We start from the raw sequence: 23,993 nt of genomic DNA on the forward strand, positions 1-23,993 counted from the left end.
ATGGGTGATGTCAGTGGACTAGTCTGAAGAAGGGTCTCGACCCGAAACCTCACCCATTCATTCTCTCCAGAGACGCTGCCTGACCCGCTGAGTTACTCCAGCTTTTTGTGAATACCCAGCAACTGACAGAACATAACTCACAGTCATATTTCTGAGAATTTACCAACATTTCCAGCGCACGCCACAAAGCAAGTTGCCTCACACTACAATACCACAAAGAGCTTCGACCAATGTAATATAGAAACTGAAAGGTACGTGATTATGCAACCCAAAGACAGTCACAAGATGCTGGAGTAACTCAGCGGGTCAGGCAGCAACTCTGGAGAAAAGGGCTAGGTGATGTTTCGGGATGGAACCCTTCGTCGGACTGATTTGCCAATCCCTTTGAGTCTGTTCCTCCTTTCGGTATACAGTGTGCCTGTGCCTCGGTCTCAAAGCCTCACTCTTGCTCTCTCCCCTTGTGGTTGCTGTGGCATGTGTGCACCTTTAGTTTTAGAGACACAGTGTGGAAATAGGCCCTTCAGCCCGTCGAGTCCACACCGACCAGCGAGCACTCGTACACGAGTTCTATCCCACTCACGTAGTGACGATTTACAGAAGCGAATTACTCGTCTTTGGAATGTGAGGAAACAGGAGCAACCGGAGAAACCCCACACGGTCACAGGGAGAATGTACAAACTCCATCCAGCCAGCCCCCACACTATGGATCGGACTCGGGTCTCTGGCAGTAGAAGGCAGTAACTCCACCGCTGTGCCACTGTGCCACTGTGCCGCCCTGTAAATTATGCAAGGGGCACCTGCATTTGAACCAGGGACGTCTTGATTTGCAGTTAAATGCTCTACCACTGAGCTTTACTCAATACCATGATCTGAAGTAGACTCATTTAAAGCAGTTACGTGAGGTAGAAAGGCAGGATTTGGTGATGATGTTTCTTGCATGGAATATTACCATAGACAAAGAAATAATGAGGTGAATGATCTGTTTCTGTGTTGTAAACAGTTTATAATGCCTTGTGCCATAACACTATATCAATGGAAAATTCGACTGTCTGGATTTGAGGTCGAGATCAGATGTAAATCTATTTTCGGTATCTGACCACACCACAGTTTAAGAACCCCAATCCCTTAAAGGCAATGTGGCTTCACGGAGATTACCCATGTCATCAATTTAAAAAAAATGAGCTAACAAGAATTTACAGCAACTGCGGTGTTTGGGTTTACAAGTTACCAGGGAGGTTTATTGGCAGTTACATGAAATGTCACTGTACAGTAATCATTAGGCTGCATTTCCCTTAGTCTAGTTGCCATGACACCGGAGGAATTGTGACAGGTAATTCCAAGTTGAGGACTCCTTTATTATAACACTTTTTCACCCAGAGAGTTGTGAATCTGTGGAATTCTCTGCCACAGAGGGCAGTGGAGGCCAATTCACTGCATGTCTTCCGGGGGGAGTTAGATATAGCTCTAAAGGCTAACGGAATCAAGGGATATGGGGGAAAAAGCAGTAACAGGGTATTTCTTTTGGATGATCAGTCGATTGAATGGCCATGCTGGCTCGAAGGGCCAAATAGCCTACTCCTGCACCTACCTTCTATGTTTCTATGAAACACAGCTTGCAGGCTAAAGTTACACAGTGTGATCAAGTGACTTACCTATTGATGTATACATGGAATCAGACAACATCACATGACTGGAAATTGCTGCTTCAACCTCTTTGTTCCAGTTGTCTCATGCAGGAGAAATACTTGGATAAAACTTTAGTTTATCTTAGTTTAGTTTAAAGACACAGCGCGGAAACAGGCCCTTCGGCCCACTGGGACCTCGCCGACTGCGATCCCGTACACTAGCACTATCCTACACACACCAGGGACGATTTACAACTTTGATCTAAGCCAAATTAACCTACTAAACCTGTAAGTCTTTGGAGCGTGGGAGGAAACCGGAGCACCCGGGGAAAAACCCACACAGTCTTGGGGAGAACATACAAACTCCGTACAGACAGCACCTGTGGTCAGGATCGAACCCGGGTCTCTGGCGCTGTAAGACAATAACTCTACTGCTGCGCCATCGTGCTGCCCATGTTGCCTAGGACTTAAATCATATCATATCATATCATATCATATATATACAGCGCGGAAACAGGCCTTTTCGGCCCACCAAGTCCGCGCCGCCCAGCGATCCCCGCACATTAACACTATCCTACACACACTAGGGACAATTTTTTACATTTACCCAGTCAAATTAACCTACATACCCGTACGTCTAATCTTGTTATATATTTTGCTTTTGAAATATTACCTGCTTTTCTTCAAAAAAAACTTTGGATTCAGCTTCCACATCCTCTGTAAAAGAATTGTAAATAACGCGAATTAATTTCTGGCCCTTTGTTACTGACTTTTGGTTGTTTGCCTGAACAAAATCCTTCTCAGGTGGAAACTCTATAATCAGCTCTCCTTTGAATCTGCATTTTAATTAATGCCCCAGTTTCCAGGACTACAACGTATTGCTCAACACTTTAATTTCAGCAAAATAACTCGCACTCCTTCATTTGCACTGACCTCATGTGCAAAGTAGAAGAGTATTTGAACTATTATTTGCTTTATGATTGTTATAAATTCATTGGTTTATCTTTGCTTTGATGGTTAAAATTCCTGCCAAGTTGTAACATTGTGCAATCCCATTAACATATCAACACACAAGTCACCATTATAATAAAATAACCATTAGCTTACAAATATCAGTCACACCTTCTCCATTTTAACAAGAACTCCATTTCCCGGCAGATACTGAATCAATGTGCAGAAAGCAAATATCTTAGGGGGTATTAGCTACAGGGAGAGGTTGGACAGACTTAGATTGTTTTCTGCGGAACACTGGAGATTGAGGGGAGACCTGATCGAAGTATGTAAAGTTGTGAGAGGCGTAGATAGGGCTGACAGTCAAAATCTTTTTTTCCCAGCATGGAAATATCAAATACTAGAGGATACACCTTTAAGATGAGAGGGGAAAATTTAAAGAAGATAGGAAGGGCAAAATTTGTGCCGAGAATGCACTGCTGGGGGTAGTGGTGAAAGCAGATATACTAATGGCAATTAAAAGGGCGGGGAATAGTGGGCAGCACGGTGGCACAGCAGTAGAGTTGCTGCCTTACAGCGCCAGAGACCAGGGTTCGATCCTGGATTGATCAATTGATTTCCATGAGCTATGGACTAAGCTCCTTCTAATTATTCTGTCTGCCAGCAAAAGAGTAAGTATTTTCTTTCAAATTTTCAAAGGTTCCTTTTGTTTGTCTGTGCCATCTTCCTTGACAGATAAGGAATGAAACCAAATTTAAAGTTTTTTTTAATCTTAGCTGAGAGATTATCCTCTGTCCTCCAGTACTTAGAGAAGAAGGTGGTGCAGCGGTAGATTTGCTGCCTTACAGTGCCAGAGACCAGGGTTCGATCCTGACGACGGGTGCTGTCTGTATGGAGTTTGTACCCTGTGACCACGTGGGTTTTCTCCAGGTGTTCCGGTTTCCTCCCACATTCGAAAGACGTGCAGGTTTGTAGGGTTTTTTTCAGTCAGAGAGTTGTGAATCTGTGGAATTCTCTGCCTCAGAAGGCAGTGGAGGCCAATTCTCTGACTGCATTCAAGAGAGAGCTAGATAGAGCTCTTTTTTTTTTCTTTTTTTTAATTTTTGAAAAGCATATGTACAAATAGAAATAAAAAACACATTTGTTACAGAGTTATTACATAGCTTCAATTTTTAAAATTTTAAAGAGAGAAAATAAAAAAATAATAATAAAAGGGATTGGACACGTTAGAGGCAGGAAACATGTTCCCAATGTTGGGGGAGTCAAGAACAAGGGGCCACAGTTTAAGAATAAGGGGTAGGCCATTTAAACTGAGATGAGGAAACACTTTTTCAGTCACAGTGTTGTGAATCTGTGGAATTCTCTGCCTCAGAAGGCAGTGGAGGCCAATTCTCTGAATGCATTCAAGAGAGTGCTAGATAGAGCTCTTAAGGATAGCGGAGTCAGGGGGTATGGGGAGAAGGCAGGAACGGGGTACTGATTGAGAATGATCAGCCATGATCACATTGAATGGCGGTGCTGGCTCGAAGGGCCGAATGACCTCCTCCTGCACCTATTGTCTATTGTCTATTGTCTATTAATTGGCTTCGGTAAATTGCAAAATTGGTCTTAGTGTGTGTGAAGGTTACTGTGCTGATCATGCACACTCGGTGGGCCGAAGGGCCTGCTTCCGCGCTTTATCTGTAAAATCTAAAGTCCAAAGATTGGAGGGATATGGATTATGTGCAGGCAGATAAGAGCTGGGGTATCTGTTGTGTCACCTCTAGCCTTTGTCCAACAATCAGCTTTCCCTGCCATTCCTTTCTTCCAGCTTTCTTTCCCACCCCCTCTGCAATCAATCTGAAGAAGGGGCCTGACCCAAAACATCACCTATCCATATTCTCTTGAGATGCTGCCTGACCCCCGCTGAATTACTCCAATACTTTGTGTCTTTCTTTGCTAAACCAGCATTTGGGGAGTCGAGAATTGGAGGTCATAGCCTGAGAATTAAAGGACTTTCTTTTAGGAAGGAGATGAGGAGAATTTCTTTCAGCCAAAGGGTGGTGAATCTGTGGCATTCTTAACATGAGAAGTCAAGTCAAGTCAAGTCAAGTCAATTTTATTTGTATAGCACATTTAAAAACAACCCACGTTGACCAAAGTGCTGTACATCAGTTCAGGTACTAAGAACAAACATACAATGGCACACAAACAAACATAACAGCACATACATAAACAGTTCACAGCGCCCCCTCAGAGGGCCTCAAATGCTAGGGAGTAGAAATAGGTTTTGAGCCTGGACTTAAAGGAGTCGATGGAGGGAGCAGTTCTGATGGGGAGAGGGATGCTGTTCCACAGTCTAGGAGCTGCAACCGCAAAAGCGCGGTCACCCCTGAGCTTAAGCCTAGACCGCCGGATAGTGAGTAGCCCCAAGTCAACCGACCTGAGGGACCTGGAGTTAGAGAGGTGGGTTAGAAGATTTTTGATATGGGGGGGCAAGCCCGTTTAGGGCTTTGTATGTGAATAGGAGGAGCTTGAAATTGATTCTGTACCGTGCTGGGAGCCAGTGGAGAGAGGCCAGAATCGGGCTGATGTGGTCCCTTTTACGGGTACCCGTCAAGAGTCTCGCTGCGGCGTTTTGGACCAATTGCAGGTGGGACAGGGATGATTGGCTGATCCCAGTGTATAGGGAGTAGCAGTAGTTTAGGCGGGAGGAAATGAATGCGTGGATGATTTTTTCAATGTCGTCAAATTGGAGGAAAGGTTTGATTTTAGCTATGGTACGAAGCTGGAAGAAGCTGGCTTTTACCACAGCTTTGACTTGCTTGTCAAACTTTAATGCAGAGTCAAATATCACGCCAAGATTTTTGACATGCGGTTTGACTAGGGAGGATAGGCTTCCAAGGCTGCCTGTTATCGTTTTGATGGAGTCGGGGGGGGGGGGGGGGGGGAGGGTGGGGGGGCAGGGGGAATAGGATGACCTCAGACTTGCTCTCATTTAGTTGAAGGAAGTTCTGTGCCATCCAACATTTTATGTCCTCAAGGCAGTGCATGAGGCTGATTAAATTTGACCGGTTGTTGGGTTTCAGGGGGAGGTAAAGCTGAGTGTCATCGGCATAGCAGTGGAAAGAAATGCCGTACCTTTGAATGATTTGGCCAAGGGGGAGCATGTACAGAGAGAAGAGAATGGGGCCTAGGATGGAGCCTTGTGAAATTCCGCAGGAGAGGCTAGCTGGGGAGGAGGAATAATTGCCTATGTTGATGGAGAAACTCCTATTTTTGAGGTAGGAAACCAACCAGCTCAGGGCAGTGCCATCAACGCCAACCCCGTACCGGAGACGGTCAATAAGGATGGTGTGGTCCACTGTATCGAACGCTGCGCTGAGGTCGAGAAGGAGCAGGATTGCACAGTCGCCGGTGTCGATGGCGAGAAGCAGGTTGTCGTGTACCTTCAACAAGGCAGACTCTGTGGTGTGGTGGGCCCTGAAACCTGACTGGAAACTTTCCAGGATGGTATTTTGGTGTAGGTAAGGCAGTAGTCGATTTAGAATTACCTTTTCAAGGACTTTTGACAGGAATGGCAGTTTGGAAATGGGTTCGTAGTTGCAAGGGAAGGTGGGGTCTAAGTTAGGTTTTTTCCAGGAGGGGCTGGACCACCGTGTGCTTGAAACAGGATGGAACAGTGCCAGTGGCCAGAGAACTGTTGATGATAGAGAGGCTGCTGGGACCGGCTATTGCAATGACATCCTTCAGAAGGGGAGTGGGGGCAGGATCAAGGGGGCAGGTTGCAGGTTTCATAGCGGAAAACAAGCTTTGCAAGGGAGGATAGAGTGACGGGTTGGAAACAGTCCAATTTAGATGAACAGACCAGTGAGACAGCTAGGTCACGGGTGGGAGGGGAAATATTCATTCTAATGTTCTCAACTTTGCTAGTGAAAAATTTAGAGAATTCTTTGCACTTAGCAGGGGACCCAACTAAGCTGGTACTGGGGGCGGGTCATATGACAGAGGTAATAGTGCTAAATAGGACTTTGGAATTATGAGAGTTTTTGGCGATAAGGTCGGAAAAGTATTGTGCTCTCGCAGACTTTACTGCTTCCTGGTATTTGAGAAGTTTGTTTCTCAGAATTTCGAAGGAAATTTGAAGTTTATCACATTTCCACCTCCGTTCTGATTTTCTTAGGGCTCTGGTGGTGTCATTGAGCCAAGGCCGACCTTTGGGCTTAGGCTTTTTCATTTTAAGAGGAGCAAGTATGGATAGAAATGAGGAATTGTAAGGGTAAAGAGACCCTAATGGGAGTCATCTACAGGCCCCCAAACAGTAGCCTCGACATAGGGTGCAAGTTGAATCAGGAGCTAAAATTGGCATGTCGCAAATGTAATGCTACGGTGGTCATGGGAGATTTCAACATGCAGATAGACTGGGAAAATCAGGTTGGTAATGGACCCCAGGAAAGAGAGTTTGTGGAGTGCCTCCGAGATGGATTCTTAGATCAGCTTGTACTGGAGCCTACAAGGGAGAAGGCAATTCTGGATTTAGTGTTATGTAATGAACCTGACCTGATAAGGAGACTCGAGGTAAAAGAGCCATTAGGAGGCAGTGACCACAATATGATAAGTTTTACTCTACAAATTGAGAGGGAGAAGGGAAAATCGGAAGTGTCAGTATTACAGTATAGCAAAGGGGATTACAGAGGCATGAGGCAGGAGCTGGCCAAAATTGACTGGAAAGAGGCCCTAGCAGGGAAAACGGTGGAACAGCAATGGCAGGTATTCCTGGGAATAATGCAGAAGTTGCAGGATCAATTTATCCCAAAGAGGAGGAAAGATTCTAAAGGGAGTAAGAGGCACCCGTGGCTGACAAGGGAAATCAAGGACAGCATAAAAATAAAAGAAAAGAAGTATAACATAGCAAAGAAGAGTGGGAAGCCAGAGGATTGGGACTATTTTAAAGAGCAACAGAAGATAACTAAAAAGGCAATACGGGGAGAAAAGATGAGGTACAAGGGTAAACTAGCCAATAATATAAAGGAGGATAGTAAAAGCTTTTTTAGTTATGTAAAGAGGAAAAAAATAGCCACGGCAAATGTGGGTCCCTTGAAGACAGAAGCTGGGGAATTTATTATGGGGAACAAGGAAATGGCAGACGAGTTAAACCGGTACTTTGGATCTGTCTTCACTAAGGAGGACACAAACAATCTCCCAGATGTTCTAGTGGCCAGAGATCCTAGGGTGACGGAGGAACTGGAGGAAATCCACTTTAGGCAGGAAAAAGTTTTGGGCAGACTGATGGGACTGAAGGCTGATAAATCCCCAGGGCCTGATGGTCTGCATCCCAGGGTACTTAAGGAGGTGGCTCTAGAAATTGTGGACGCATTGGTGATCATTTTCCAATGTTCTATAGATTCAGGGTCAGTTCCTGTGGATTGGAGGGTAGCTAATGTTATCCCACTTTTTAAGAAAGGAGGGAGAGAGAAAACGGGAAATTATAGACCAGTTAGTCTGACATCAGTGGTGGGGAAGATGCTGGAGTCAATTATAAAAGACAAAATTGCAGAGCATTTGGATAGCAGTAACAGGATCGTTCCGAGTCAGCATGGATTTACGAAGGGGAAATCATGCTTGACTAATCTACTGGAATTTTTTGAGGATGTAACTAGGAAAATTGACTGGGGAGAGCCAGTGGATGTGGTGTACCTCGACTTTCAGAAAGCCTTCGACAAGGTCTCACATAGGAGATTAGTGGGCAAAATTAGAGCACATGGTATTGGAGGTAGGGTACTGACATGGATAGAAAATTGGTTGACAGACAGAAAGCAAAGAGTGGGGATAAATGGGTCCCTTTCAGAATGGCAGGCAGTAACTAGTGGGGTACCGCAAGGCTCGGTGCTGGGACCGCAGCTATTTACAATATACATCAATGACTTGGATGAAGGGATTAAAAGTACCATTAGCAAATTTGCAGATGATACAAAGCTGGGTGGCAGTGTGAACTGTGAGGAAGATGCTATGAGGTTGCAGGGTGACTTGGACAGGTTGTGTGAGTGGGCGGATGCATGGCAGATGCAGTTTAATGTGGATAAGTGTGAGGTTATCCACTTTGGAGGTAAGAATAGGAAGGCAGATTATTATCTGAATGGTGTCAAGTTAGAAAAAGGGGACGTACAACGAGATCTGGGTGTCCTAGTGCATCAGTCACTGAAAGGAAGCATGCAGGTACAGCAGGAAGTGAGGAAAGCCAATGGAATGTTGCCCTTCATAACAAGAGGAATTGAGTATAGGAGCAAAGAGGTCCTTCTGCAGTTGTACAGGGCCCTAGTGAGACCACACCTGGAGTACTGTGTTCAGTTTTGGTCTCCAAATTTGAGGAAGGATATTCTTGCTATTGAGGGCGTGCAGCGTAGGTTTACTAGGTTAATTCCCGGAATGGCGGGACTGTCATATGTTGAAAGACTGGAGCGACTAGGCTTGTATACACTGGAATTTAGAAGGATGAGAGGGGATCTTATTAAAACGTATAAGATTATTAAGGGGTTGGACACGTTAGAAGCAGGAAACATGTTCCCAATGTTGGGAGAGTGCAGAACCAGGGGCCACAGTTTAAGAATAAGGGGTAGGCCATTTAGAACGGAGATGAGGAAAAACTTTTTCAGTCAGAGAGTTGTGAATCTGTGGAATTCTCTGCCTCAGAAGGCAGTGGAGGCCAATTCTCTGAATGCATTAGACAATGGACATTAGACAATAGACAATAGGTGCAAGAGGAGGCCATTCGGCCCTTCGAACCAGCACCGCCATTCAATGTGATCATGGCTGATCATAGATAGAGCTCTTAAGGATAGCGGAGTCAGGGGGTATGGGGAGAAGGCAGGAACGGGGTACTGATTGAGAATGATCAGCCATGATCACATTGAATGGCGGTGCTGGCTCGAAGGTCCGAATGGCCTCCTCCTGCACCTATTGTCTATTGTCTATTGTCTATTGCAACAGAATCCAGGATGGACGAGCAAATGGTATTAAATAAAGAGATGAGATCCTCAGTGCTGAGATGGGGGGGAGAAGCCTCAATAGTGCAGATGTTGGGGGCAGCTATGAGAGCCTCGGAGAACTTACTGGCAGTTAATGAGTTTATGCAGCGGGAGTAATGAACAGGGAGATGAGATTTGGCGGGAGGGAAAGGCAGAGATGCATCAAATATAATATCTCAATGATCCGACAGAGAAGCCTCAATAATTTCAATATGGCAGATTGGGAACCCAGACGTTAACACTCGGTCGAGAGTATGGCCTAGCTTGTGAGTGGGTCCAGTGGTAAGTAGAGTCAGATTGAAGGACTCAGCCAGGTGCATAAATTCACTCACAAGAGGCTTAGTAGGACAGCAAACATGAATGTTAAAATCACCAAGAATCATGACCCGGTCAAATTTGGGCAAAATGTTGGAGATAAGATCAGCAAATTGGGTGATGAAGTCCTTATGCATTTTTGGTGAGCGATACACAAGAACAATTAAGAGGGGATAGGCTAGGCCTACTTTAATTAATTGCACCTTGAAACTGGAGAAATGATCAGAGTTCAGGGAGGCGGCAGTTGAAATGTTTCTTAAACACAGTGGCTAAGCCCCCACCGCGTCCGGAGAGCCTAGGCGAGGTGAAGAAGTTACAGTCGTCAGGACAGAACTCCACGAGTGGAGCAAGCTCACCAGGGTTAAGCCAGGTTTCTGTCATCAGTAAGAAGTCCAATCCACGGGTGGTGAAGAAGTCGTTGAGGATGAAGGGCTTGTTCGGTAAGGATCTTGCGTTGATCAGGGCCACTTTAGCAGGGACAGCAGGTAAGCTTCGGTCTGGTAGCGGCTCCCACGCCAGCGGGCGGAGGTTCAGGGAGACCACGCCGCTGCGCTTCACAGATGGCCTTGCTGGGAGCCGTGGGTCATCGGGCATTCCTGATACATGAGACTGGACCAATTATTTTTATTTTGAGTCACCATGACCATGAACAAGCCCGTAAAATTTAACTGCATCCACTTCCACAGTATGAAAAGCCCCCATTGTTTACTGCTCCCTGTTTATTGTGTTCTGCCCACTTCCTATCCCAGATGCTCCACAAAACATAACAGCGATGCAAACAAATACCTTCTGTGAAATCAGTGTTTTTTAAAAATCTGGAACGGACTGCACGATGATTTGGTCAAGTAGATTTCATGAGGGATTAGTGTAAAAGCTTGACGGAAAACAAAATTGCTGGGCTGTAGGAAAGAGCGAGGCTGAACACCAAAGCTGATGTCAGAGTAGGTGGATTTGGTGGAGAAGTAGTGTCATTTGGGGGCAGAAAGAAAATGTATAACTTGCAGTATGTGTATTTCCATAGCACTAGTACTTTGTAAGTGCACTCTGTGTAAGTCTGCAATTTTATGCAAGGCTGATATTTGTGGTGTTACGAGTTTAATGATGGGCGAGGATAAGTGGGAGATAGGATACAAGTGTTTAGCATTTGTTAGCGTGAGTTAATTATCTGCAGTTTCCTTTATTTAATAGATACTGGTAGCATAGGTGGTGAGTGGAAGTGGAAGTGAAAGTGGAAGTGGAAGTGGAAGTGGAAGTGGAAGTGGAAGTGGAAGTGGAAGTGGAAGTGGAAGTGGAAGTGGAAGTGGAGGTGGAGGTGGAGGTGGAGGTGGAGGTGGAGGTGGAGGTGGAGGTGGAAGTGGAGGTGGAGGTGGAAGTGGAAGTGGAGGTGGAGGTGGAAGTGGAAGTGGAAGTGGAGGTGGAGGTGGAGGTGGAGGTGGAGGTGGAGTTGGAGGTGGAGGTGGAGGTGGAGGTGGAGGTGGAGGTGGAGGTGGAGGTGGAGGTGGAGGTGGAGGTGGAGGTGGAGGTGGAGGTGGAGGTGGAGGTGGAGGTGGAGGTGGAGGTGGAGGTGGAGGTGGAGGTGGAGGTGGAAGTGCAGGTGGAAGTGGAAGTGGAAGTGGAGGTGGAAGTGGAGGTGGAAGTGGAGGTGGAGGTGGAGGTGGAGGTGGAATTGGAAGTGGAGGTGGAAGTGGAAGTGGAAGTGGAGATGTAGGTGGAGGTGGAAGTGGAGGTGGAGGTGGAGGTGGAGGTGGAGGTGGAGGTGGAGGTGGAGGTGGAGGTGGAGGTGGAGGTGGAGGTGGAGGTGGAGGTGGAGGTGGAGGTGGAGGTGGAGGTGGAGGTGGAAGTGCAGGTGGAAGTGCAGGTGGAAGTGCAGGTGGAAGTGGAAGTGGAAGTGGAGGTGTAGGTGGAGGTGGAAGTGGAGGTGGAGGTGGAGGTGGAGGTGGGATTGTTCTGGGATGCCAGAACTAACTGTAGAGCCTTCCTGAGGTGTCGTGGGACTAATTCAATGAAACACCATTGAACGGAGGTGCCCACTTGATCATCCCAATGATATACTTGCATCTACATGATCAGTTTTTTAAAATGAGCTACGTTAGCGTCGGAAGCTGTTTATTGCGTATGGAATTGGTTATTGTCCTTAACATAAGTTTGTGTAATCAATTTGGATAATACTTTGGCTTTGGGTTTGGTTTTCTCAGTTGAGTGCTTATCCTGTGTTATAGCACAAGTACTTTGTGTTTACAGCGCTAGAGACCCTGGTTCGATCCTGACTAAGGGTGCTTGTCTGTACAGAGTTTGGACATTCTCCTTGTGGCTGCATGAGTTTTCTTCGGGATCTCCGGTTTCCTCTCACACTCCAAAGACGTACAGGTTTGTAGGTTAATTGGCTTTGGTAAAATTGTATGTAGAAAAATAGAAACATAGAAACATAGGTGCAGGAGGAGGCCATTCGGCCCTTTCAGCCAGCACCGCCATTCAATATGATCATGGCTGTTCATCCAAAATCAGTACCGCGTTCCTGTTTTTCCCCCATATCCCTTGATTCCGTTGTCCCTAAGAGCTAAATCTAACTCTCTCTTGAAAACATCAGGTGAATTGGCCTCCACTGCCTTCCGTGGCAGAGAATTCCACAGATCCACAACTCTGGGTGAAAAAGATTTTCCCCATCTCAGTCCTAAATGGCCTACCCCTTATTCTTAAACTGTGACCCTAATCTTAAAATGTGTAATTTGTATCCTAACAAGCTAGCTAGGACAACTCCTGGCTGGGAGAGACTATTCACAACTATTATAGTGTGTTTGGGGATTGCTGGTCGGTGTCATCAAGTCTACTCTGCCTTCTGGCTGATCTGATTTTTTTAGATTTAGAGATACAGCGCGGAAACAGGCCCTTCGGCCCACCGAGTCCGCGCCGCCCAGCGATCCCCGCACATTAACACTATCCTACACACACTAGGGACAATTGTTACATTTACCCAGTCAATTAACCTACATACCTGTACGTCTTTGGAGTGTGGGAGGAAACCGAAGATCTCGGAGAAAACCCACGCAGGTCACGGGGAGAACGTACAAACTCCGTACAGACGGCGCCCGTAGTCAGGATCGAACCTGAGTCTCCGGCGCTGCATTCGCTGTAAGGCAGCAACTCTACCGCTGCGCCACCGTGCCGCCATCTGTCTCTCCCTCCTACCCCCTTTCTCCTGCCTACTACCCATAACCCCTGACACCTGTACTAATCAAGAATCTATCTATCTCTGCCTTAAAAATATCCATTGACATGGCCTCCACAGCCTTCTGTGGCAAACAATTCCACCCTCTGACTAAATAAATTCCTCCTCATTTCCTTCCTGAAGGAACGTCCTTTAATTCTGAGGCTATGACCTCTAGTCCTAGACTCTCCCACAAATGGAAACATCTCTTCATATCCACTCCAGCGAGGCCTTTCACTAATCAATGGCATCTTGGTCGGCCTGGGTAAGTTGGGCCAAAGTGCCTGTTTCCATGCTCTATGACTCCAAGGCTCTGTGTAACAATTAATCCCAGCCTCAATCTACTGAGGTGTTTGGGTGGTTGCTCTGCAGAACACTCCTAGTTCAGTGTGCAAGTCGTTCTAAACCTCCAGCCCACTGCAGCTCTGATCTCTCTGGCCTCACCAAAGCCCAACATAAGCCTGGAGGAACAATGCCACATCCTCTGACTTGGCACGCCACAGTAATTTAGACCATAATCAGTTCAGCAATTCTAGGTCATCAGCAATTCCAGCTGTGGTGTCTCACATTTCTAATATTTGTAGTTTGTTTTCCGCTGGTATTTTCACATGGTTGCCCAGTCCTTTTTATACTTCCTCTGGATCACTGCCTCTCCTCACCTCACTCCTTCCCCTCCATTCTCCTGCCTTTCACCCTATCACAGGCCATAACCTTTCTATTCTCTCTTGGAGTCATAGAGTGGAGAAACAGGCCCTTCAGCCTAACTCGTCCATGCCAACCAAATGCCCATCTAAGCCCACTTGCCCTTGTTTGGCCCATATCCCTCCACATAAGATGAGTGAGCTGGGACTCTATTCCTTGGAGTGCAGGAGGACGAGGGGCGATCCTATTGAGGTGCATAAAATAATATATATCGGAATAGATCATAGACAGAATCTCTTGCCCAGAGTAGGGGAACCGAGAAACACGCAGGTTTAGGGTGAAGGGGGAAAGATTTAATAGGAATCTGAGGGGGGTAACACTTTCACACAAAGGGTGGCGGGTGTATGGAATGAGCTGCCAGAGGAGGTAGTTGAGGCAGGGACTATTGTAAAGTTTAAGAAACAATTAGACAGGTACGTGGATAGGACAGGTTTCCCTTCTTGTCTCCTTCCTAAAGGAACGTCCTTTAATTCTGAGGCTATGACCTCTGGTCCGAGATTCTACCACTAGTGGAAACATCCTCTCCACATCCACTCTATCCAAGTCGTTCACTATTCACTACTCCTCACTCTCTCCCCACCGTCCTGAACAATTTCCCACTTCAAGTATAAATTATAATCCTTTTGTACTTGGAAGGGCAACTGGGGTGATATGGGCTTCAAATTCACTTCAATTTCTTAGAAACGTTTGGAAATGTGCAGACATGAAGAGTTTTTTTAATCATCTGGATTCTGACCAAATATATTCTTGGTTTGATTTCAAAGATGTCAGCGTGCCTTGTTATCCTTTCTTATAGACAATAGACAATAGGCAATAGGTGCAGGAGTAGGCCATTCAGCCCTTCGAGCCAGCAACGCCATTCAATGCGATCATGGCTGATCACTCTCAATCAGTACCCTGTTCCTGCCTTCTCCCCATACCCCCTCACTCCGCTATCCTTAAGAGCTCTATCCAGCTCTCTCTTGAAAGCATCCAACGAACTGGCCTCCACTGCCTTCTGAGGCAGAGAATTCCACATCTTCACCACTCTCTGACTGAAAAAGTTCTTCCTCATCTCCGTTCTAAATGGCCTACCCCTTATTCTTAAACTGTGGCCCCTTGTTCTGGACTCCCCCAACATTGGGAACATGTTTCCTGCCTCTAATGTGTCCAATCCCCTAATTATCTTATATGTTTCAATAAGATCCCCCCTCATCCTTCTAAATTCCAGTGTATACAAGCCCAATCGCTCCAGCCTTTCAACATACGACAGTCCCGCCATTCCAGGAATTAACCTAGTGAACCTACGTTGCACGCCCTCCATAGCAAGAATATCCTTCCTCAAATTTGGAGACCAAAACTGCACACAGTACTCCAGGTGCGGTCTCACCAGGGCCCGGTACAACTGTAGAAGGACCTCTTTGCTCCTATACTCAACTCCTCTTCATATCATATCATATCATATCATATACATACAGCCGGAAACAGGCCTTTTCGGCCCTCCAAGTCCGTGCCGCCCAGTAATCCCCGTACATTTAACACTATCCTACACCCACTAGGGACAATTTTTACATTTTACCCAGCCAATTAACCTACATACCTGTACGTCTTTGGAGTGTGGGAGGAAACCGAAGATCTCGGAGTAAACCCACGCAGGTCACGGGGAGAACGTACAAACTCCTTACAGTGCAGCACCCGTAGTCAGGATCGAACCTGCGTCTCCGGCGCTGCATTCGCTGTAAAGCAGCAACTCTACCGCTGCGCTACCGTGCCGCCTCTTGTTATGAAGGCCAACATTCCATTGGCTTTCTTCACTGCCTGCTGTACCTGCATGCTTCCTTTCATTGACTGACGCATTAGGACACCCAGATCTCGTTGAACTCCCCCTCCTCCTAACTTGACACCATTCAGATAATAATCTGCCTTTCTATTCTTACTTCCAAAGTGAATAACCTCACACATCTGCCATGTATCCGCCCACTCACCCAACCTGTCCAAGTCACCCTGCAGCCTTATTGCATCTTCCTCACAATTCACACTACCCCCCAGCTTAGTATCATCTGCAAATTTGCTAATGGTACTTTTAATCCCTTCGTCTGTCATTAATGTATATCGTAAATAGCTGGGGTCCCAGCACCGAACCTTGCGGTACCCCACTGGTCACTGCCTGTCATTCCGAAAGGGACCCATTTATCCCCACTCTTTGCTTTCTGTCTGTCAACCAATTTTCTATCCATGTCAGACCCTACCCCCAATACCATGTGCTCTAATTTTGCCCACTAATCTCCTATGTGGGACCTTGTCGAAAGCTTTCTGAAAGTCGAGGTATACCACATCCACTGACTCTCCCCTGTCAATTTTCCTAGTTACATCCTCAAAAAATTCCAGTAGATTTGTCTAGCATGATTTCCCCTTTGTAAATCCATGCTGTCCCGGATTGTGCGATAACTGAGAAACCCTACATCAAAGAATGATGATGGCCACGTAAGCTGTGGTTTTAGGCAATGTAACACAAGCACAATGTATCACCACGAGCACTGAACTCTTCCCAATGCTTGCAATTGTTTCCTTGGCAACTGCCTTTAACCAAATCATCTATATACTAAAACTCTCGTTTGTTTGTTTGTTTGTTTGTTCCTGAACTACAAATTAACTTACAATCCTTCACCTCTTTGAATGTAGGAGGAAACCTGAGCACCTGTGGAGGACCCACGCAGTCACAGGGAGAACGCGCAAACTCAACACAGACACCACGCAAGGGCTGGCATGGTGGCGTAGTGGTAGAGTTGCTGCCTTACAGAGCTGGACACCTGAGTTCGATCCTGACTTTGAGTGCTTGTCTCCAAAGACGTACAGGTTTGTAGGTTAAATGGCTTGGTATAATTGTAAATTGTCCCTAGTAGGAAAGCGTTAGTGTGCGGGGATCGCTGGTTGGCGCAGACTCGATGGTCCGATGTTTCCTCGCTGTATATCTCTACTAAATTAAACCTGAGGCCAAGATCGAACCCTGGCCTCTGGTGCTGTGAGGCAGCAGCTCTACCAGCCGTGCCACTGTGCTGCCCTGAATCTTCATTAAACGGGCATATGCTTGATTGCACTAACTGGTACTATTTCCACTGATGATGCGCCTGCAAAGTGCTTTGTAATAAAATCTACCTCTTTGGATGGTCTTTAAGTGGAAGCAGTTGTGGTCATTGTAATAGTTTGTACATTCAGAATAGGCAGAGACAACTTGTGACATGCACACCACGAGCTGGGAAGCCATGGAGAGTTGAGGAGGACAATAGACAATAGACAATAGACAATAGACAATAGACAATAGACAATAGACAATAGACAATAGACAATAGACAATAGGTGCAGGAGGAGGCCATTTGGCCCTTCGAGCCAGCACCGCCATTCAATGTGATCATGGCTGATCATTCTCAATCAGTACCCCGTTCCTGCCTTCTCCCCATACCCCCTGACTCCGCTATCCTTAAGAGCTCTATCCAGCTCTCTCTTGAATGTATTCAGAGAATTGACCTCCACTGCCCTCTGAGGCAGAGAATTCCACAGATTCACAACTCTCTGACTGAAAAAGTTTTTCCTCATGTCAGTTGTAAATGGCCGACCCCTTAGGAGGAGGGAGCTGCTGGTGGCGATGGACGTGAGTGGAGGGACTTGGCTCCACACCTTCAAGGTCGGCTGCAGGAGGAGGCCCCCGGGACACAGAGGGGGTGGGGCGAGGAGAGGGGCGTGGGTTGGCGGGCCGAGCCGGTCGAGGGCGACGGAGGAGGATAGGGCTGACCTGGATCTGGACCCATGCCACCACATCGAGTGTGTGGACCGGACTTTGGACTCTTGCGAACGGTGCCAAGAAAATGGCGATTCGTGCCGTGCAAAAAGCATTTCGCTGTGCAGTGCACACGTGACAACCAAGAAACGTTGAATGGATAGCGGAGCCTTCTTAAGGATAGTGGAGTCAGGGGGTACGGGGAGAAGGCAGGAACGGGATACCGATTGAGAATGATCAGCCATGATCACATTGAATGGCGGTGCTGGCTCGAAGGGCCGAATGGCCTCCTCCTGCACCTATTGTCTATTGTCTAATGTTTATAGGGAGTGAAAAAATGGTTTCTATTTTCCTTGCTGCTGCATCTTCCCACTGGGGGCTTTGCTGCAGGGCTGCTGCGGGGCTGCTGCGGGGCTGCTGCGGGGCTGCTGCAGGGCTACAGGAAGTGCTGCACTACAGGCAGGGACATCAGCCTGGATAGGGAGCTGCGAGCCCGGGCCTGATAGCGATGGTGAGCTACAGGTTCACGGCCTGTCAGAGCGCTCAGCCCGCAAGCTGCTCATTTATCAAGCTTGCGATTAGGAATGCAGAAAAACAACACTTGCACTTTACTCTGTTCCAGATCCCAGACTGCAAGTTACCAAACCAGACAGTATTTCTTTATTACAAAGAAGGAAGCTCCTTTAGCTCATTGCATCTGTGCCAACACACAGAACATTCCTCTTCCCCACTAATTTTCCTCGCAGCCTATCATCCCCATACTTGCTTCAATTCCGTCCTAGCTTCTACCACTCACCCACTCACTAGCGGCCAATTAATGTACCAACCTGCCCTTATCTCATAGATTCATAGGGTCTATGAATCTGTGGAAACAGGCCCTTTGGCCTAACTTGCCCACGCCGCCCAACATGCCCCATCTACACCAGTCCCATCTGCCTGTGTTTGGCCCATGTATCTACAAACCAATCCTATCCATGTACCTGTCCAAATGTTTTTTAAACTTGGTGATCGTACCTGCCTCAACTACCTCCTCTGGCAATTCATCCCATATACTACCACCCTTTGTGTAAATAATAATAATAATAATAATATTCATTTATTGTCATTGCAACGAGTACAACGAAATTAAAAAAATAGCCAATCCTGACGGTGCGTACAAACATATATGCAATAAATGCAAAAACAAATAAATACATAAATACAATTAAATACAATTATATTAAGTACAAGATTTTTTAACGGTGTTGCCTAGTGCAAAGGTAGTGTTCAGTTCTCGTATGGCCCTGGGGTAAAAACTGTTCTTAAGTCTGTTTGTTCGGGATTTGATCGACCTGAAACGTCGACCAGAGGGCAGATGAACAAACAGACGGTGGCCGGGGTGGGATGGATCTTTTATTATTTTGCCTGCTCTACTGAGGCAGCGTAGGCTGAACAGGTGCTCCAGGGAGGGCAGTGAGCAGCCGATGATCTTCTGGGCCGTCGTGATGACCCTCTGAAGGGCCTTCCTGTCCTTTTCTGAGCAGCTGGCATACCATGTGGTTATACAGTATGCCAGCACACTCTCGATGGAGCAGCGATAGAAGGACAACATGAGCTTCTCCTGCAGGTTGGTTTTCCTGAGGATCCTCAGGAAGTGGAGTCTCTGCTGTGCCTTCTTTACTGTGGTGATGGTGTTGGTAGACCAGGTAAGATCCTCTGCGATGTGCGTACCCAGGAACCTGAAAGCTGGTACCCTTTCCACACAGACCCCATTGATGTAGAGTGGGTCGTAATCTCCACTGGTTTTTCTAAAGTCAATTATAAGTTCCTTTGTTTTGGAGGAGTTCAGGACCAGATTGTTCACTGAACACCATGCTGCCAGCCTTTGGATTTCATCCCTATAGGCTGTCTCATCTCCTTCTGAGATGAGTCCAACCACAGTCGTGTCATCCGCGAACTTGATGATGGTGTTGGTGGGATGGGTGGGGGCGCAGTCGTGAGTGTAGAGGGAGTAAAGGATGGGGCTCAACACACAGCCCTGTGGTGAGCCGGTGCTCAGTGTAATGGTGGAGGAGAGGTGAGGGCCTATTTTGACGGTCTGGGGGCGGTTGGTCAGGAAGTCCTTGATCCATTGGCAGATGGTTTGGGAAAATCCAAGGTCGGAAAGTTTGGTGACCAGTCTGCTCGGGATGACCGTGTTAAAGGCAGAGCTGAAGTCGAGGAAGAGCATCCTCACATAGCTCCCCTGGTGTTCAAGGTGGGTCAGTGCAGTGTGAAGAGCAGTGTCGATGGCATCCCCTGTAGACCTATTTGCTCTGTAGGCAAACTGGTGTGGGTCGAAGGTGGGTGGGAGGCTGGCTTTGATGTGCTGCAGGACCAGTCTCTCGAAGCACTTTGTGATGACCGGTGTGAGTGCTACCGGACGGTAGTCGTTAAGACCGCTGATGACAGACAAATAGTTGCCCCTCAGGTTCCTATTAAATCTTCCCCCCCCTTGGTTTCGGCAAGTTGTGAAAAGGTCCCTAGTGTGTGTAGGTTTGCTGGTCAGCACGGACTCAGTGGGCTGAAGGGCCTGTTTCTGCATTGTATCTCTAAAGTTGAAGATGTTGTCCGACCTGCTAAGTTCCTCCAGCTGTAAGCTCTAGATTTCAGCATCTGCAGTCTCTCTGGCAAATCTTTACTACACTTCTGGCCTTCCATCACAGTGAGGAGGTGACTGGAGGAGACTCACTGTGATGGATGTTTCTTTTTGTTTGGTGTTGGTTTGTGATTGTGTGTGTTATTGCTTATTTTTATTGCTCTTATTGTTGGACTCTGGGTAATCTTTCTTTTCACTGCGCATTTATGCATATGTGACAAATAAAATTGACTATTGACTATTAAGTTAACTTGCAGTGGAGAAAATCTGTAAACTGCCATAATCTGTTGTGCTAAATCAATTGATTTCCATGAGCTATGAACTAAGTTCCTTTTAATTAGTCTGTCTGTCAGCATAGAGAACGAGGAAGCAAGCAAGTATTTTCTTTCAAACTTTGAAAGGTACCTTTTGTTTGTCTGTGCCACCTTCCTTGAAGGCTAAGGAATGAAACCAACTTCAAAGTTTTGTTAGAAAATAACTGCAGATGCTGGTACAAATCGAAGGTATTTATTCACAAAATGCTGGAGTAACTCAGCAGGTCAGGCAGCATCTCAGGAAAGAAGGAATGGGTGACGTTTCGGGTCGAGACCCTTCTTCAGACTGATGTCAGGGGGCCGGGACAAAGGAAGGATATTGGTGGAGACAGGAAGATAGAGGGAGAACTGGGAAGGGGGAGGGGAAGAGAGGGACAGAGGAACTATCTAAAGTTGGAGAAGTCAATGTTCATACCGCTGGGCTGCAAGGTGCCCCGGCGAAATATGAGGTGCTGTTCCTCCAATTTCCGGTGGGCCTCACTATGGCACTGGAGGAGGCCCATGACAGAAAGGTCAGACTGGGAGTGGGAGGGGGAGTTGAAGTGCTCAGCCACCGGGAGATCAGGTTGGTTAAGGCGGACTGAGCGAAGGTGTTGAGCGAAACGATCGCCGAGCCTGCGTTTGGTTTCGCCGATGTAACGAAGTTGACATCAAAGCAGCGGATACAATAGATGAGGTTGGAGGAGGTGCAGGTGAACCTCTGTCTCACCTGGAAAGACTGTTTGGGTCCTGATGGAGTTGAGGGGGGATTAACAAAGTTTTGTTAATCTTGGCTGAGAGTTTGTCCTCAGTTCTCCAGTACTCTTGAGAAGAAGGGGTGGCAAGGTGTCGCAGCGGTAGAGTTGCTGCCTTACAGCGGCAGAGACCTGGGTTCCATCCTGACTAAGGGGTGCTCTCTATACGGAGTTTATACATTTTCCCTGTGACCGGGTGGGTTTTCTGCGGGTGCTCCAGTTTCCTCCCACACTCCAAAGATGTACAGGTTAATTGGCTTGTAAATTGTCCCTAGTGTGTGGGATAGTGCTGGTGTAAGGCGTGTTCGCTGGCCGGCGCGGGCTCGATGGGCCGAAGGGCCTGTTTCCTCTCTGTATCTCTAAAGTAAAGTCAAAGGATGGGCCGACGGGATGGCAGTGTCTCCTTGCCAGCTGAGAGCACCATGTTCTAGTTCGGAGGGTGGAAGTGCAATTTAATGCTGATGCAGCTGGATTGAGGAACCCCCCTCAATAACGTGGAACACTTTTTATTCCAGACCACTCAGCTCAGTGACTTGTCTGTGAGTCTCCAGATGACCAAGCCAAAAAACATGTAATGCCAGCAGTTTAGGTCGAACCATAAATCAGGCTTGTTGAGACATCGGAGGTGAACTGTGGCTGTTCCCCTTCTGTGGGGAGTTGAGAATGTGGAGCGAAGGAACACTGAGATTAATGTAGGATTAGTAATAGTGTGGATTCAGTGGCACAAGGGGCCTGTTTCCGGCTGGATCTTCCTTCTGATTTTATACGATTCCTCACCCTGACCACGACAAAATAATCTCCTCCACCTTCCTGTGCTGAATTGAATGTTCAACGATAATGCAGAGTGAAACGTTTATGGAGCCAGCTGTCAGAAGGAAGTGGTTGAGGCATTCAAATGACATTAAAATACATTTTCTAAATGAAGTTAGAAAGGTTTAGAAAGATATGGGTCAAAGGGCAGGCAAATGGGATCAGCTTAAACGGGCATCTTGATCAGCACGGGCAAGTTGGACCGAAGGCTGCTGTATGGCTCTGACTCTGAATCTCTCTGTGACTAGCTAGCATAAGCTTACCGGATTGTGGCACAGGGCCTTTGAGAGAACAAAACGAGGTTCCATGCCTCATCCAGAATCTGAAGCTGTGAGACAGATGTGCCAGTCTGAAGAAAAGTCTCGACCCGAAACATCACCCATTCCTTCTCTCCAGAGATGCTGCCTGAGTCACTCCAGCTTTTTGTGTCTAGGACAGATGTGCCAGCTGGATTTCATGGAGTGAGTCTTGAACTTCTTGTTTCGTGTCCATCATCCATGTTTCAAATGCTACATCGCTGTCATCGTCCATCCTGAAAGCTTCCGTCCGTCCGTCCTGAAAGCTTCCGGCAACAATCACTTGTACAATAAATGATGGTGGCAGCAGAATTAGATTTAGATTTAGATTTAGAGATACAGCGCGGAAACAGGCCCTTCGGCCCACCGGGTCCGCGCCGCCCAGCGATCCCCGCACATTAACACTATCCTACACACACTAGGGACAATTTTTACATTTGCCCAGCCAATTAACCTACAAACTTGTATGTCTTTGGAGTGTGGGAGAAAACCGAAGATCTCGGAGAAAACCCAGGCAGGTCACGGGGAGAACGTACAAACTCCGTACAGACGGCGCCCGTAGTCAGGATCGAACCTGAGTCTCCGGCGCTGCATTCGCAGTAAGGCAGCAACTCTACCGCTGCGCCACTGTGCCGTGCTGGACACTTCCAGTTTCCAGCCCCGCGAAGTGGATGCTTCTGCTATGGGGCCAGCCTTGAACTGATAACCCTCTGACTTACATCTTTGAAATGCTGCCAGGGTGGCATTGTTGGAATTGTGGGGAGGGTTGGGGGTTGCAAAGGACTTGGGCTCTAGTTCACTAGAAGCTCAATCATTTCCATTACAGTTGCACATGAACTGTGTTTTTCCAGGTTTTATTAGTATTTACTAATTTCCTTTGGAGAATAAGCGCTAGAGAACAAAAACCCCCACAACTTATTGAACTTTTCGTTTAGTTTAGAGATCCAACGTGGAAACAGGCCGAGTCCACACCGACCAGCGATCCCCACACATTCACACTGCCCTACACACACTAGGTCCACACCGACCAGCGATCCCCACACATTCACACTGCCCTACACACACTAGGTCCACACCGACCAGCGATCTCCGCACATTCACACTGCCCTACACACACTAGGGACAATTTACATTTATACTAAGCCAATTTTCCTACAAACCTGTACGTGTTTGGAGTATGGGAGGAAACTGAAGATCTCAGAGAAAACCCACACAGGTCACAGGGAGAACGTACAAACTCTGTAGGTGGAACGTACAAACTCTGTAGGTGGAACGTACAAACTCTGTAGGTGGAACGTACAAACTCTGTAGGTGGAACGTACAAACTCTGTGGGCAGTGGTGTAAGGCAGCAACTCTATCGATACGCCACTGTGCCTTCCACAATAATTTAGGATGCACGTTATTAGACTCTGGGTGTTTATTGGTTTTGAGTGGCATTAATTTCTCCGACAATATATTTTTAAACTAATTTCCTTTCATTCCCCTTTTCAATTAGGCTCGTGTTTCTGAGCATTTCTGTGCTGGTATTGCATCATCTTCTATGAGCACAGAATCAGAGTCTTTGTTTAATTGCTCCGCCATTTCTTTGTTCTCCATTCTCATTTCCCATTGTAAGCAATATCTCATCTCTGGCAGAGTACTGGTCTGGTTAGGGCACTTGAATTG

This window comes from Rhinoraja longicauda, chromosome 11 (genome assembly GCF_053455715.1).
Source record: "Rhinoraja longicauda isolate Sanriku21f chromosome 11, sRhiLon1.1, whole genome shotgun sequence".
NCBI classification, from domain to species: Eukaryota; Metazoa; Chordata; class Chondrichthyes; order Rajiformes; family Arhynchobatidae; genus Rhinoraja; species Rhinoraja longicauda.